Source organism: Cherax quadricarinatus, chromosome 23, assembly GCF_038502225.1.
Source record: "Cherax quadricarinatus isolate ZL_2023a chromosome 23, ASM3850222v1, whole genome shotgun sequence".
In the NCBI taxonomy this organism is placed as follows: domain Eukaryota; kingdom Metazoa; phylum Arthropoda; class Malacostraca; order Decapoda; family Parastacidae; genus Cherax; species Cherax quadricarinatus.
Window position 1 is genome coordinate 40,061,873 of NC_091314.1, and position 15,336 is coordinate 40,077,208.

Here is a 15,336-nt window from a genome sequence, read left to right on the forward strand (position 1 = left end):
CCACAGATATACTGTACCCATGTAACTCATACTCATGTAACTATGTTGTAATCACGTAACTGATATGTTGTACTCGTGTCACTCATTCTCATATAACTTATATATGCATGTAACTGATATATTCCAACTGATATGCTCGTGTAACTGATATATTCTTGAAACTGATATATCTGTGGAAAATTTTGGGTTTTCCTAAATTCAGCATGTGTAAATTTGAATAATATAATAATTGTGTAATTAAATATAATGCTGATTTGACCCTTTCGAGAAATTTCGAGTGAGTAGGGTGGAGAACAGCTGCTGTGGGATGCCGGGAGAGACACCATTTGTAATTTGTGAACACTGGTTGTCGTGGGAAATTCTGCTAATAATGCAGTGTCTTCCGAGCCAAACTGGGGTTTTTGGCCTGAATTTGTAACTACGAACCCGTGTTACTGTCCCCTGCAGAAGAATTGGAACGGGAAATTTGCGGGACCTCAAGAATTATGTGTGAATGGCGGAAGATAAGGAATACGACCATCACTCACAGGGAAGTGCACCATTAGTCCTTGCATTTAGATCTCTAGCTGGCCAGTGTAGGGTCTAGGTGCCAGTAATTAAATGATGAGTGGTAATACGAATTTCTTTTGTGTGCCCAGCAAACCTAATCATATATAGTCCTCAATTTTAATTCGCCAGAGTAGCTGGTTTTAATATTGTAATTATTAATTTAATGTCAGGTCTAGCTTTTTGTGAGAGTGGTAAAGAAGGTATTATAGTTCAGCAACCTACTGTGACTTAGTCCCTCTTACCTCACCCAGATTACTTGCAGGTAATAATTCAGGTAACACCCTGTAAACCTTATATAGGTAATTTACTCACATAGTAATCATTCACAATATCAACGTAACTGATATGTTCTTGTTACTAATATTCATGTAACTGATATATTCTTGTAACTGATATATCAACGTAACTGATATATTCTTGTTACTGAAATATTCTTGTTACTGCTATATTCTTGTTAATGATATATTCTTGTATAATTGAAATGCTAATTTCGTTGTTATTTTGTTGTTTGTAAAATAATAGGTAATGTAATTAAGATATTCATAATACTAAGATATTTTTGTTACTAAGATATTCATGTTTCTAAGATATTTGTTATTAAAATATTCATGTTATTAAGATATTCATCTTATTAAGATATTCATGTTTCTAAGACATTCGTGTTTCTAAGATATTCATGTTATTAAGATGTTCATGTTGCTAAGATATTCGTGTTACTAAGATATTTATGTTGCTAAGATATTCATGTTACTAAGATATTCGTGTTACTAAGATATTCGTGTTACTAAGATATTCATGTTACTAAGATATTTATGTTGCTAAGATATTCGTGTTACTAAGATATTTATGTTGCTAAGATATTCGTGTTACTAAGATATTTATGTTGCTAAGATATTCGTGTTACTAAGATATTTATGTTGCTAAGATATTCGTGTTATTAAGATATTCATGTTGCTAAGATATTCATGTTGCTAAGATATTCGTGTTACTAAGATATTTATGTTGCTAAGATATTCATGTTACTAAGATATTCATGTTACTAAGATATTCATGTTATTAAGATATTCATGTTACTAAGATATTCATGTTACTAAGATATTCGTGTTACTAAGATATTCATGTTACTAAGATATTCATGTTACTAAGATATTCATGTTACTAAGATATTCATGTTACTAAGATATTCGTGTTACTAAGATATTTATGTTGCTAAGATATTCGTGTTACTAAGATATTTATGTTACTAAGATATTCATGTTACTAAGATATTCATGTTACTAAGATATTCATGTTACTAAGATATTCGTGTTACTAAGATATTTATGTTGCTAAGATATTCATGTTACTAAGATATTCATGTTACTAAGATATTCATGTTATTAAGATATTCATGTTACTAAGATATTCATGTTACTAAGATATTCATGTTATTAAGATATTCATGTTGCTAAGATATTCATGTTATTAAGATATTCATGTTACTAAGATATTCATGTTATTAAGATATTCATGTTACTAAGATATTCGTGTTATTAAGATATTCATGTTGCTAAGATATTCATATTAATAAGATATTTGTGTTATTAAGATATTCATGTTACTAAGATATTCATATTAATAAGATATTTGTGTTACTAAGATATTCATGTTACTAAGATATTCATGTTACTAAGATATTCATGTTACTAAGATATTCATGTTATTAAGACATGTCACTAAGATATTCATGTTACTAAGATATTCATGTCACTAAGATATTCATGTTACTAAGATATTCATGTTATTAAGACATGTCACTAAGATATTCATGTTACTAAGATATTCATGTCACTAAGATATTCATGTTACTAAGATATTCATGTCACTAAGATATTCATGTTACTAAGATATTCATGTTATTAAGACATGTCACTAAGATATTCATGTTACTAAGATATTCATGTTACTAAGATATTCATGTTATTAAGACATGTCACTAAGATATTCATGTTACTAAGATATTCATGTTATTAAGACATGTCACTAAGATATTCATGTTATTAAGACATGTCACTAAGATATTCATGTTACTAAGATATTCATGTCACTAAGATATTCATGTTACTAAGATATTCATGTTACTAAGACATGTCACTAAGATATTCATGTTACTAAGATATTCATGTTACTAAGATATTCATGTCACTAAGATATTCATGTTACTAAGATATTCATGTCACTAAGATATTCATGTTACTAAGATATTCATGTCACTAAGATATTCATGTCACTAAGATATTCATGTTACTGAGATATTCATGTTACTAAGATATTCATGTCACTAAGATATTCATGTTACTAAGATATTCATGTCACTAAGATATTCATGTTACTAAGATATTCATGTCACTAAGATATTCATGTTACTAAGATATTCATGTTACTAAGATATTCATGGCACTAAGATATTCATGTTACTAAGATATTCATGTTACTAAGATATTCATGTCACTAAGATATTCATGTTACTAAGATATTCATGTCACTAAGATATTCATGTTACTAAGATATTCATGTTACTAAGATATTCATGTCACTAAGATATTCATGTTACTAAGATATTCATGTTACTAAGATATTCATGGCACTAAGATATTCATGTTACTAAGATATTCATGTCACTAAGATATTCATGTTACTGAGATATTCATGTTACTAAGATATTCATGTCACTAAGATATTCATGTTACTAAGATATTCATGTCACTAAGATATTCATGTTACTAAGATATTCATGGCACTAAGATATTCATGTTACTAAGATATTCATGGCACTAAGATATTCATGTTACTAAGATATTCATGGCACTAAGATATTCATGTTACTAAGATATTCATGGCACTAAGATATTCATGTTACTAAGATATTCATGGCACTAAGATATTCATGTTACTAAGATATTCATGTTACTAAGATATTCATGGCACTAAGATATTCATGTTACTAAGATATTCATGGCACTAGGATATTCATGTTACTAAGATATTCATGTTCCAGGAGCAGCTTTTGAAAATTGACTATTATCTTGAAAATCTCCCAACTCCTGCCTCAAACATCTTGCTACTGGGAGATTTCAGTTTGAGACACCTAAAATGGAGGAGTGTAACAAATAATATTTTAGCAGAGATCACCCCATGAGGCAGCTCAGATGAAAATTCACACACACACACACGAACTATTAAATCTCTGCACTAAATTCACCATTAATCAGCAAATATTAGAGCCTGCAAGACTAGAAAAAATATGTTGGACCTCATCTTCACTAACAACGACGATCTGATACGTAATATAACCGTATCAAAGACAATACACTCGGATCACAACATAGTAGAGGTACGGACATGTATGCACAAGGCTCCTGACCAGCAAAATGTGATCAGTCATGAGGATGTCTTCACAAAATTTGATTTCAATAACAGAAACATACAATGGGAAGAAGTCAACCATGTCCTACATGAAACAAGCTGGGAAAATATCCTAAACAATGTAGATCCAAACCTTTGCCTAGAAAAAATAAACTCAGTGGTTCTTGAGATCTACTCAAGACACATTCCATTAAGAAAAAGAAAGAGAAGATGTAAACTACAAAGTGAGAGATGCTTCCTATACAGGCGAAGGCGAAGAGTCACAGAGCTGCTGAAAGGGGCCAATATATCTGAAATACGAAGGAAGGCACTGGTTAATGAAATTACAAATATCGAACTTAAGCTGAAGGAATCTTACAGGAGACAAGAATCGCAGGAAGAACTAAATGCCATGAAGGAAACTGAAAAAAATACTTCTTCTCTTATGCCAACTCTAAGGAAAAAACACCATCCAGTATTGGGCCGCTGCTTAGGCAAGATAGGACATACACAGATGACAGCCAAGAACTAAGTAAGATACTAAGTTCCCAATACAACTCATTGTTCAGCGAGCCGCTACCCAGACTAAGGATCGACAATCCAAATGAATTCTTTATGAACAAGACCCAAAATCTGGCCATCTAAAAAATCTCGGATGTTATCCTAACACCATAAGACTTTGAAAAGGCAATAAATGACATGCCCATGCACTCTGCCCCAGGCCCAGACTTATGGAACTCCGTGTTCATCAAGAATTGCGTGCCTTCAGCATTCTATAGAGAGGTAGCATGGACACGGGTCATCCCACACACACTAAAAACAACAGACATAGCCCCACTCCACAAAGGTGGCAATAAAGCAATTGCAAAAAACTACAGACCGATAGTACTAACGTCCCATATCATAAAAATCTTTGAGAGGGTTCTAAGAAGCAAGATCGCCAACCACCTAGATACCCATCAGTTACACAACCCAGGGCAACAAGGGTTTAGAGCAGGTCGCTCCTGCCTGTCCCAGCTACTGGACCAGTATGACAAGGTCCTGGATGCTGTAGAGGATAAATAAAATACAGATGTAGCATACACAAACTTTGCAAAAGCTTTCGATAAGTGTGACCATGATGTAATAGCAAACAAAATGCGTGATAAAGGAATAACAGGAGAAGCTGATACATGCATCTGTAACTTCCCGACAAATACAACACAAAGAGTAATAATAAAGCGCAAAGAGTGTTCGTCTGGCGGAAAGTAAGTTTGATGTCTAGACATCAAACTTCGGAGTAATAGTAAACAGAGTATAGTCTGAGGCAGCTACAATGAAAAGCTCTGTTCCACAAGGCACAGTACTCCCATTCTATTCCTCAAACTCATATCTGACATAGAGAGAGATGTAAGCCGTGTCTTCCTTTGCGGATGACACCCGGATCACCAAGGCAGTGACCTCCATCGAAGACACCGCAAGACTCCAAGCAGACATCAACCAAATCTTCCAAAGGGCCTCTCAAAACAATATGAGGTTCAATGAAGAGAAATTTCAACTACTCAGATATGGAAAACTTGACGAAATTAAAACTGTATCAGTGTATACGACAAACTCTAACCATACAATAGAGCGAAAAAGTAATGTGAAGGACTTGGGAGTGGTAATGTCAGAGGATCTCGCCTTCAAAGACCACAACACTGTATCTACCGCCTCTGCTAGGTAAATGATAGGACGGATAATGAGAACCTTCAAAACAACGGATGCCAAACCCATGATGATTTTCTTCAAATCGCTTATTCTCTCTAGGCTGGAATACTGCTGTACACTAACTGCCCCTTTCAAGGCAGAGGAAATTGCTGACCTGGAGAGGATAAAAATAACTTTCATTGCACACGTAAGTACGATAAAGCACCTAAATTACTGGGAACGGTTGAAATCCCTTGATTTGTATTCTCTGGAACGCAGGCGAGAGAGATACATGATAATATGCACTTGGAAAATACTAGAGGGATTAGTAACAAACTTGCATACGAAACTCACTCCCTATAAAAACAAAAGACTCGCAAAGAGATGCAACATTCCCCCAGAGGCAGTGGCGCCACGAGTACACTGAGACAACACAATAAGTGTCTGGGGCCCAAGACTGTTCAACTGCCTCCCAGCATACATAAGGGGGATCATCAATAGACCCCTGGCTGTCTTCAAGAAGGCGCTGGACAAGCAGCGAAAGTCAGTTCCTGACCAGCCGGGCTGTGGTTCGTACTTCAGTTTGCGTGCGGTCAGCAATAACAGCCTGGTTGATCAGACCCTGATTCCACCACGAGACCTGGACTCAGAACGGGCCGAGGGGACGTTGACCCCCGAAACCCTCTCCAGGTGGGCAATTAAGATATTGATGTTATTAAGATATTCATGTTACTAAGATATTCATGTCATTAAGATGTTCATCTTACTAAGATATTCATGTCATTAAGATATTTATGTTACTATGATATACACGTTGCTAAGATATTCTTGTTACTAAGATATTCATGATACTAAGATATTCATGTCACTAAGATATTCATGTCACTTAGATATTCATGTCACTAAGATATTCATGTCACTTAGATATTCATGTCACTAAGATATTCATGTCACTTAGATATTCATGGCACTAAGATATTCATGTCACTTAGATATTCATGTCACTAAGATATTCATGTCACTTAGATATTCATGTCACTAAGATATTCATGTCACTTAGATATTCATGTCACTTAGATATTCATGTCACTAAGATATTCATGTCACTTAGATATTCATGTCACTAAGATATTCATGTCACTTAGATATTCATGTCACTAAGATATTCATGTCACTTAGATATTCATGTCACTAAGATATTCATGTCACTAAGATATTCATGTCACTAAGATATTCATGTCACTAAGATATTCATGTCACTAAGATATTCATGTCACTAAGATATTCATGTCACTAAGATATTCATGTCACTAAGATATTCATGTCACTAAGATATTCATGTCACTAAGATATTCATGTCACTTAGATATTCATGTCACTAAGATATTCATGTCACTAAGATATTCATGTCACTTAGATATTCATGTCACTAAGATATTCATGTCACTAAGATATTCATGTCACTAAGATATTCATGTCACTTAGATATTCATGTCACTAAGATATTCATGTCACTTAGATATTCATGTCACTAAGATATTCATGTCACTTAGATATTCATGTCACTAAGATATTCATGTCACATAGATATTCATGTCACTTAGATATTCATGTCACTAAGATATTCATGTCACTTAGATATTCATGTCACTAAGATATTCATGTCACTTAGATATATTCATGTCACTAAGATATTCATGTCACATAGATATTCATGTCACTTAGATATTCATGTCACTAAGATATTCATGTCACTAAGATATTTATATATCACAAGGATTCCAGCGGAAATACTGTTAAGTCTCTCTTTAACTTAATTTCGTTATCGTAGTTTAACATATACGTGTGTGTTATTGTGTGAGAAAGTTGTATAAATTTAAACTGTGTAGTGAACGTGAATAACAACTTCGTTACACTCTTACTGTAGTTACATCCAGCACATGCTAGCATAATGCTGCTCAGGTTGATAATAGTTACATCCAGCACATGCTAGCATAATGCTGCTCAGGTTGATAATAGTTACATCCAGAACATGCTAGCATAATGCTGCTCAGGCTGATAATAGTTACATCCAGCACATGCTAGCATAATGCTGCTCAGGTTGATAATAGTTACATCCAGCACATGCTAGAATAATGCTGCTCAGGTTGATAATAGTTACATCCAGAACATGCTAGAATAATGCTGCTCAGGCTGATAATAGTTACATCCAGAACATGCTAGAATAATGCTGCTCAGGCTGATAATAGTTACATCCAGCACATGCTAGCATAATGCTGCTCAGGTTGATAATAGTTACATCCAGAACATGCTAGCATAATGCTGCTCAGGTTAATAATAGTTACATCCAGAACATGCTAGCATAATGCTGCTCAGGTTGATAATAGTTACATCCAGCACATGCTAGAATAATGCTGCTCAGGTTGATAATAGTTACATCCAGAACATGCTAGAATAATGCTGCTCAGGTTGATAATAGTTACATCCAGAACATGCTAGAATAATGCTGCTCAGGCTGATAATAGTTACATCCAGAACATGCTAGAATAATGCTGCTCAGGTTGATAATAGTTACATCCAGAACATGCTAGCATAATGCTGCTCAGGTTGATAATAGTTACATCCAGAACATGCTAGAATAATGCTGCTCAGGTTGATAATAGTTACATCCAGAACATGCTAGCATAATGCTGCTCAGGTTGATAATAGTTACATCCAGAACATGCTAGAATAATGCTGCTCAGGCTGATAATAGTTACATCCAGAAAATGCTAGAATAATGCTGCTCAGGCTGATAATAGTTACATCCAGAACATGCTAGCATAATGCTGCTCAGGTTGATAATAGTTACATCCAGAACATGCTAGCATAATGCTGCTCAGGTTGATAATAGTTACATACAGAACATGCTAGCATAATGCTGCTCAGGTTGATAATAGTTACATCCAGAACATGCTAGCATAATGCTGCTCAGGTTGATAATAGTTACATACAGAACATGCTAGCATAATGCTGCTCAGGTTGATAATAGTTACATCCAGAACATGCTAGAATAATGCTGCTCAGGCTGATAATAGTTACATCCAGAACATGCTAGAATAATGCTGCTCAGGCTGATAATAGTTACATCCAGAACATGCTAGCATAATGCTGCTCAGGTTGATAATAGTTACATCCAGAACATGCTAGCATAATGCTGCTCAGGTTGATAATAGTTACATACAGAACATGCTAGCATAATGCTGCTCAGGTTGATAATAGTTACATCCAGAACATGCTAGAATAATGCTGCTCAGGTTGATAATAGTTACATACAGAACATGCTAGCATAATGCTGCTCAGGTTGATAATAGTTACATCCAGAACATGCTAGCATAATGCTGCTCAGGTTGATAATAGTTACATCCAGAACATGCTAGCATAATGCTGCTCAGGTTGATAATAGTTACATCCAGAACATGCTAGCATAATGCTGCTCAGGTTGATAATAGTTACATCCAGAACATGCTAGCATAATGCTGCTCAGGCTGATAATAGTTACATCCAGAACATGCTACCATAATGCTGCTCAGATTGATAATAGTTACGTCCAGAACATGCTAGAATAATGCTGCTCAGGTTGATAATAGTTACATCCAGAACATGCTAGTATAATGCTGCTCAGGTTGATAATAGTTACATCCAGAACATGCTAGCATAATGCGGCTCAGGCTGATAATAGTTACATCCAGAACATGCTAGCATAATGCTGCTCAGGTTGATAATAGTTACATCCAGAACATGCTAGAATAATGCTGCTCAGGTTGATAATAGTTACATCCAGAACATGCTAGCATAATGCTGCTCAGGTTGATAATAGTTACATCCAGAACATGCTAGCATAATGCTGCTCAGGTTGATAATAGTTACATCCAGAACATGCTAGCATAATGCTGCTCAGGCTGATAATAGTTACATCCAGAACATGCTAGCATAATGCTGCTCAGGTTGATAATAGTTACATCCAGAACATGCTAGCATAATGCTGCTCAGGTTGATAATAGTTACATCCAGAACATGTTAGCATAATGCTGCTCAGGCTGATAATAGTTACATCCAGAACATGCTAGCATAATGCTGCTCAGATTGATAATAGTTACGTCCAGAACATGCTAGAATAATGCTGCTCAGGTTGATAATAGTTACATCCAGAACATGCTAGCATAATGCTGCTCAGGTTGATAATAGTTACATCCAGAACATGCTAGCATAATGCGGCTCAGGCTGATAATAGTTACATCCAGAACATGCTAGCATAATGCTGCTCAGGTTGATAATAGTTACATCCAGAACATGCTAGAATAATGCTGCTCAGGTTGATAATAGTTACATCCAGAACATGCTAGCATAATGCTGCTCAGGTTGATAATAGTTACATCCAGAACATGCTAGCATAATGCTGCTCAGGTTGATAATAGTTACATCCAGAACATGCTAGCATAATGCTGCTCAGGCTGATAATAGTTACATCCAGAACATGCTAGCATAATGCTGCTCAGGTTGATAATAGTTACATCCAGAACATGCTAGAATAATGCTGCTCAGGTTGATAATAGTTATATCCAGAACATGCTAGAATAATGCTGCTCAGGTTGATAATAGTTACATCCAGAACATGCTAGCATAATGCTGCTCAGGTTGATAATAGTTACATCCAGCACATGCTAGCATAATGCTGCTCAGGCTGATAATAGTTACATCCAGAACATGCTAGAATAATGCTGCTCAGGTTGATAATAGTTGCATCCAGAACATGCTAGCATAATGCTGCTCAGGTTGATAATTGTTACATCCAGAACATGCTAGCATAATGCTGCTCAGGTTGATAATAGTTACATCCATAACATGCTAGCATAATGCTGCTCAGGTTGATAATAGTTACATCCAGAACATGCTAGCATAATGCTGCTCAGGTTGATAATAGTTACATCCATAACATGCTAGCATAATGCTGCTCAGGTTGATAATAGTTACATCCAGAACATGCTAGCATAATGCTGCTCAGGTTGATAATAGTTACATCCATAACATGCTAGCATAATGCTGCTCAGGTTGATAATAGTTACATCCAGAACATGCTAGCATAATGCTGCTCAGGTTGATAATAGTTACATACAGAACATGCTAGCATAATGCTGCTCAGGTTGATAATAGTTACATACAGAACATGCTAGCATAATGCTGCTCAGGCTGATAATAGTTACATCCAGAACATGCTAGCATAATGCTGCTCAGGTTGATAATAGTTACATCCAGCACATGCTAGAATAATGCTGCTCAGGTTGATAATAGTTACATCCAGAACATGCTAGAATAATGCTGCTCAGGTTGATAATAGTTACATCCAGAACATGCTAGAATAATGCTGCTCAGGCTGATAATAGTTACATCCAGAACATGCTAGAATAATGCTGCTCAGGTTGATAATAGTTACATCCAGAACATGCTAGAATAATGCTGCTCAGGTTGATAATAGTTACATCCAGAACATGCTAGAATAATGCTGCTCAGGTTGATAATAGTTACATCCAGAACATGCTAGCATAATGCTGCTCAGGTTGATAATAGTTACATCCAGAACATGCTAGAATAATGCTGCTCAGGCTGATAATAGTTACATCCAGAAAATGCTAGAATAATGCTGCTCAGGCTGATAATAGTTACATCCAGAACATGCTAGCATAATGCTGCTCAGGTTGATAATAGTTACATCCAGAACATGCTAGCATAATGCTGCTCAGGTTGATAATAGTTACATACAGAACATGCTAGCATAATGCTGCTCAGGTTGATAATAGTTACATCCAGAACATGCTAGCATAATGCTGCTCAGGTTGATAATAGTTACATACAGAACATGCTAGCATAATGCTGCTCAGGTTGATAATAGTTACATCCAGAACATGCTAGAATAATGCTGCTCAGGCTGATAATAGTTACATCCAGAACATGCTAGAATAATGCTGCTCAGGCTGATAATAGTTACATCCAGAACATGCTAGCATAATGCTGCTCAGGTTGATAATAGTTACATCCAGAACATGCTAGCATAATGCTGCTCAGGTTGATAATAGTTACATACAGAACATGCTAGCATAATGCTGCTCAGGTTGATAATAGTTACATCCAGAACATGCTAGCATAATGCTGCTCAGGTTGATAATAGTTACATACAGAACATGCTAGCATAATGCTGCTCAGGTTGATAATAGTTACATCCAGAACATGCTAGCATAATGCTGCTCAGGTTGATAATAGTTACATCCAGAACATGCTAGCATAATGCTGCTCAGGTTGATAATAGTTACATCCAGAACATGCTAGCATAATGCTGCTCAGGTTGATAATAGTTACATCCAGAACATGCTAGCATAATGCTGCTCAGGCTGATAATAGTTACATCCAGAACATGCTAGCATAATGCTGCTCAGATTGATAATAGTTACGTCCAGAACATGCTAGAATAATGCTGCTCAGGTTGATAATAGTTACATCCAGAACATGCTAGCATAATGCTGCTCAGGTTGATAATAGTTACATCCAGAACATGCTAGCATAATGCGGCTCAGGCTGATAATAGTTACATCCAGAACATGCTAGCATAATGCTGCTCAGGTTGATAATAGTTACATCCAGAACATGCTAGAATAATGCTGCTCAGGTTGATAATAGTTACATCCAGAACATGCTAGCATAATGCTGCTCAGGTTGATAATAGTTACATCCAGAACATGCTAGCATAATGCTGCTCAGGTTGATAATAGTTACATCCAGAACATGCTAGCATAATGCTGCTCAGGCTGATAATAGTTACATCCAGAACATGCTAGCATAATGCTGCTCAGGTTGATAATAGTTACATCCAGAACATGCTAGCATAATGCTGCTCAGGTTGATAATAGTTACATCCAGAACATGTTAGCATAATGCTGCTCAGGCTGATAATAGTTACATCCAGAACATGCTAGCATAATGCTGCTCAGATTGATAATAGTTACGTCCAGAACATGCTAGAATAATGCTGCTCAGGTTGATAATAGTTACATCCAGAACATGCTAGCATAATGCTGCTCAGGTTGATAATAGTTACATCCAGAACATGCTAGCATAATGCGGCTCAGGCTGATAATAGTTACATCCAGAACATGCTAGCATAATGCTGCTCAGGTTGATAATAGTTACATCCAGAACATGCTAGAATAATGCTGCTCAGGTTGATAATAGTTACATCCAGAACATGCTAGCATAATGCTGCTCAGGTTGATAATAGTTACATCCAGAACATGCTAGCATAATGCTGCTCAGGTTGATAATAGTTACATCCAGAACATGCTAGCATAATGCTGCTCAGGCTGATAATAGTTACATCCAGAACATGCTAGCATAATGCTGCTCAGGTTGATAATAGTTACATCCAGAACATGCTAGAATAATGCTGCTCAGGTTGATAATAGTTATATCCAGAACATGCTAGAATAATGCTGCTCAGGTTGATAATAGTTACATCCAGAACATGCTAGCATAATGCTGCTCAGGTTGATAATAGTTACATCCAGCACATGCTAGCATAATGCTGCTCAGGCTGATAATAGTTACATCCAGAACATGCTAGAATAATGCTGCTCAGGTTGATAATAGTTGCATCCAGAACATGCTAGCATAATGCTGCTCAGGTTGATAATTGTTACATCCAGAACATGCTAGCATAATGCTGCTCAGGTTGATAATAGTTACATCCATAACATGCTAGCATAATGCTGCTCAGGTTGATAATAGTTACATCCAGAACATGCTAGCATAATGCTGCTCAGGTTGATAATAGTTACATCCATAACATGCTAGCATAATGCTGCTCAGGTTGATAATAGTTACATCCAGAACATGCTAGCATAATGCTGCTCAGGTTGATAATAGTTACATCCATAACATGCTAGCATAATGCTGCTCAGGTTGATAATAGTTACATCCAGAACATGCTAGCATAATGCTGCTCAGGTTGATAATAGTTACATCCAGAACATGCTAGCATAATGCTGCTCAGGTTGATAATAGTTACATCCAGAACATGCTAGAATAATGCTGCTCAGGTTGATAATAGTTATATCCAGAACATGCTAGAATAATGCTGCTCAGGTTGATAATAGTTACATCCAGAACATGCTAGCATAATGCTGCTCAGGTTGATAATAGTTACATCCAGCACATGCTAGCATAATGCTGCTCAGGCTGATAATAGTTACATCCAGAACATGCTAGAATAATGCTGCTCAGGTTGATAATAGTTGCATCCAGAACATGCTAGCATAATGCTGCTCAGGTTGATAATTGTTACATCCAGAACATGCTAGCATAATGCTGCTCAGGTTGATAATAGTTACATCCATAACATGCTAGCATAATGCTGCTCAGGTTGATAATAGTTACATCCAGAACATGCTAGCATAATGCTGCTCAGGTTGATAATAGTTACATCCATAACATGCTAGCATAATGCTGCTCAGGTTGATAATAGTTACATCCAGAACATGCTAGCATAATGCTGCTCAGGTTGATAATAGTTACATCCATAACATGCTAGCATAATGCTGCTCAGGTTGATAATAGTTACATCCAGAACATGCTAGCATAATGCTGCTCAGGTTGATAATAGTTACATACAGAACATGCTAGCATAATGCTGCTCAGGTTGATAATAGTTACATACAGAACATGCTAGCATAATGCTGCTCAGGCTGATAATAGTTACATCCAGAACATGCTAGCATAATGCTGCTCAGGTTGATAATAGTTACATCCAGAACATGCTAGAATAATGCTGCTCAGGTTGATAATAGTTACATCCAGAACATGCTAGAATAATGCTGCTCAGGTTGATAATAGTTACATCCAGAACATGCTAGAATAATGCTGCTCAGGCTGATAATAGTTACATCCAGAACATGCTAGAATAATGCTGCTCAGGTTGATAATAGTTACATCCAGAACATGCTAGCATAATGCTGCTCAGGTTGATAATAGTTACATCCAGAACATGCTAGAATAATGCTGCTCAGGTTGATAATAGTTACATCCAGAACATGCTAGCATAATGCTGCTCAGGTTGATAATAGTTACATCCAGAACATGCTAGAATAATGCTGCTCAGGCTGATAATAGTTACATCCAGAAAATGCTAGAATAATGCTGCTCAGGCTGATAATAGTTACATCCAGAACATGCTAGCATAATGCTGCTCAGGTTGATAATAGTTACATCCAGAACATGCTAGCATAATGCTGCTCAGGTTGATAATAGTTACATACAGAACATGCTAGCATAATGCTGCTCAGGTTGATAATAGTTACATCCAGAACATGCTAGCATAATGCTGCTCAGGTTGATAATAGTTACATACAGAACATGCTAGCATAATGCTGCTCAGGTTGATAATAGTTACATCCAGAACATGCTAGAATAATGCTGCTCAGGCTGATAATAGTTACATCCAGAACATGCTAGAATAATGCTGCTCAGGCTGATAATAGTTACATCCAGAACATGCTAGCATAATGCTGCTCAGGTTGATAATAGTTACATCCAGAACATGCTAGCATAATGCTGCTCAGGTTGATAATAGTTACATACAGAACATGCTAGCATAATGCTGCTCAGGTTGATAATAGTTACATCCAGAACATGCTAGCATAATGCTGCTCA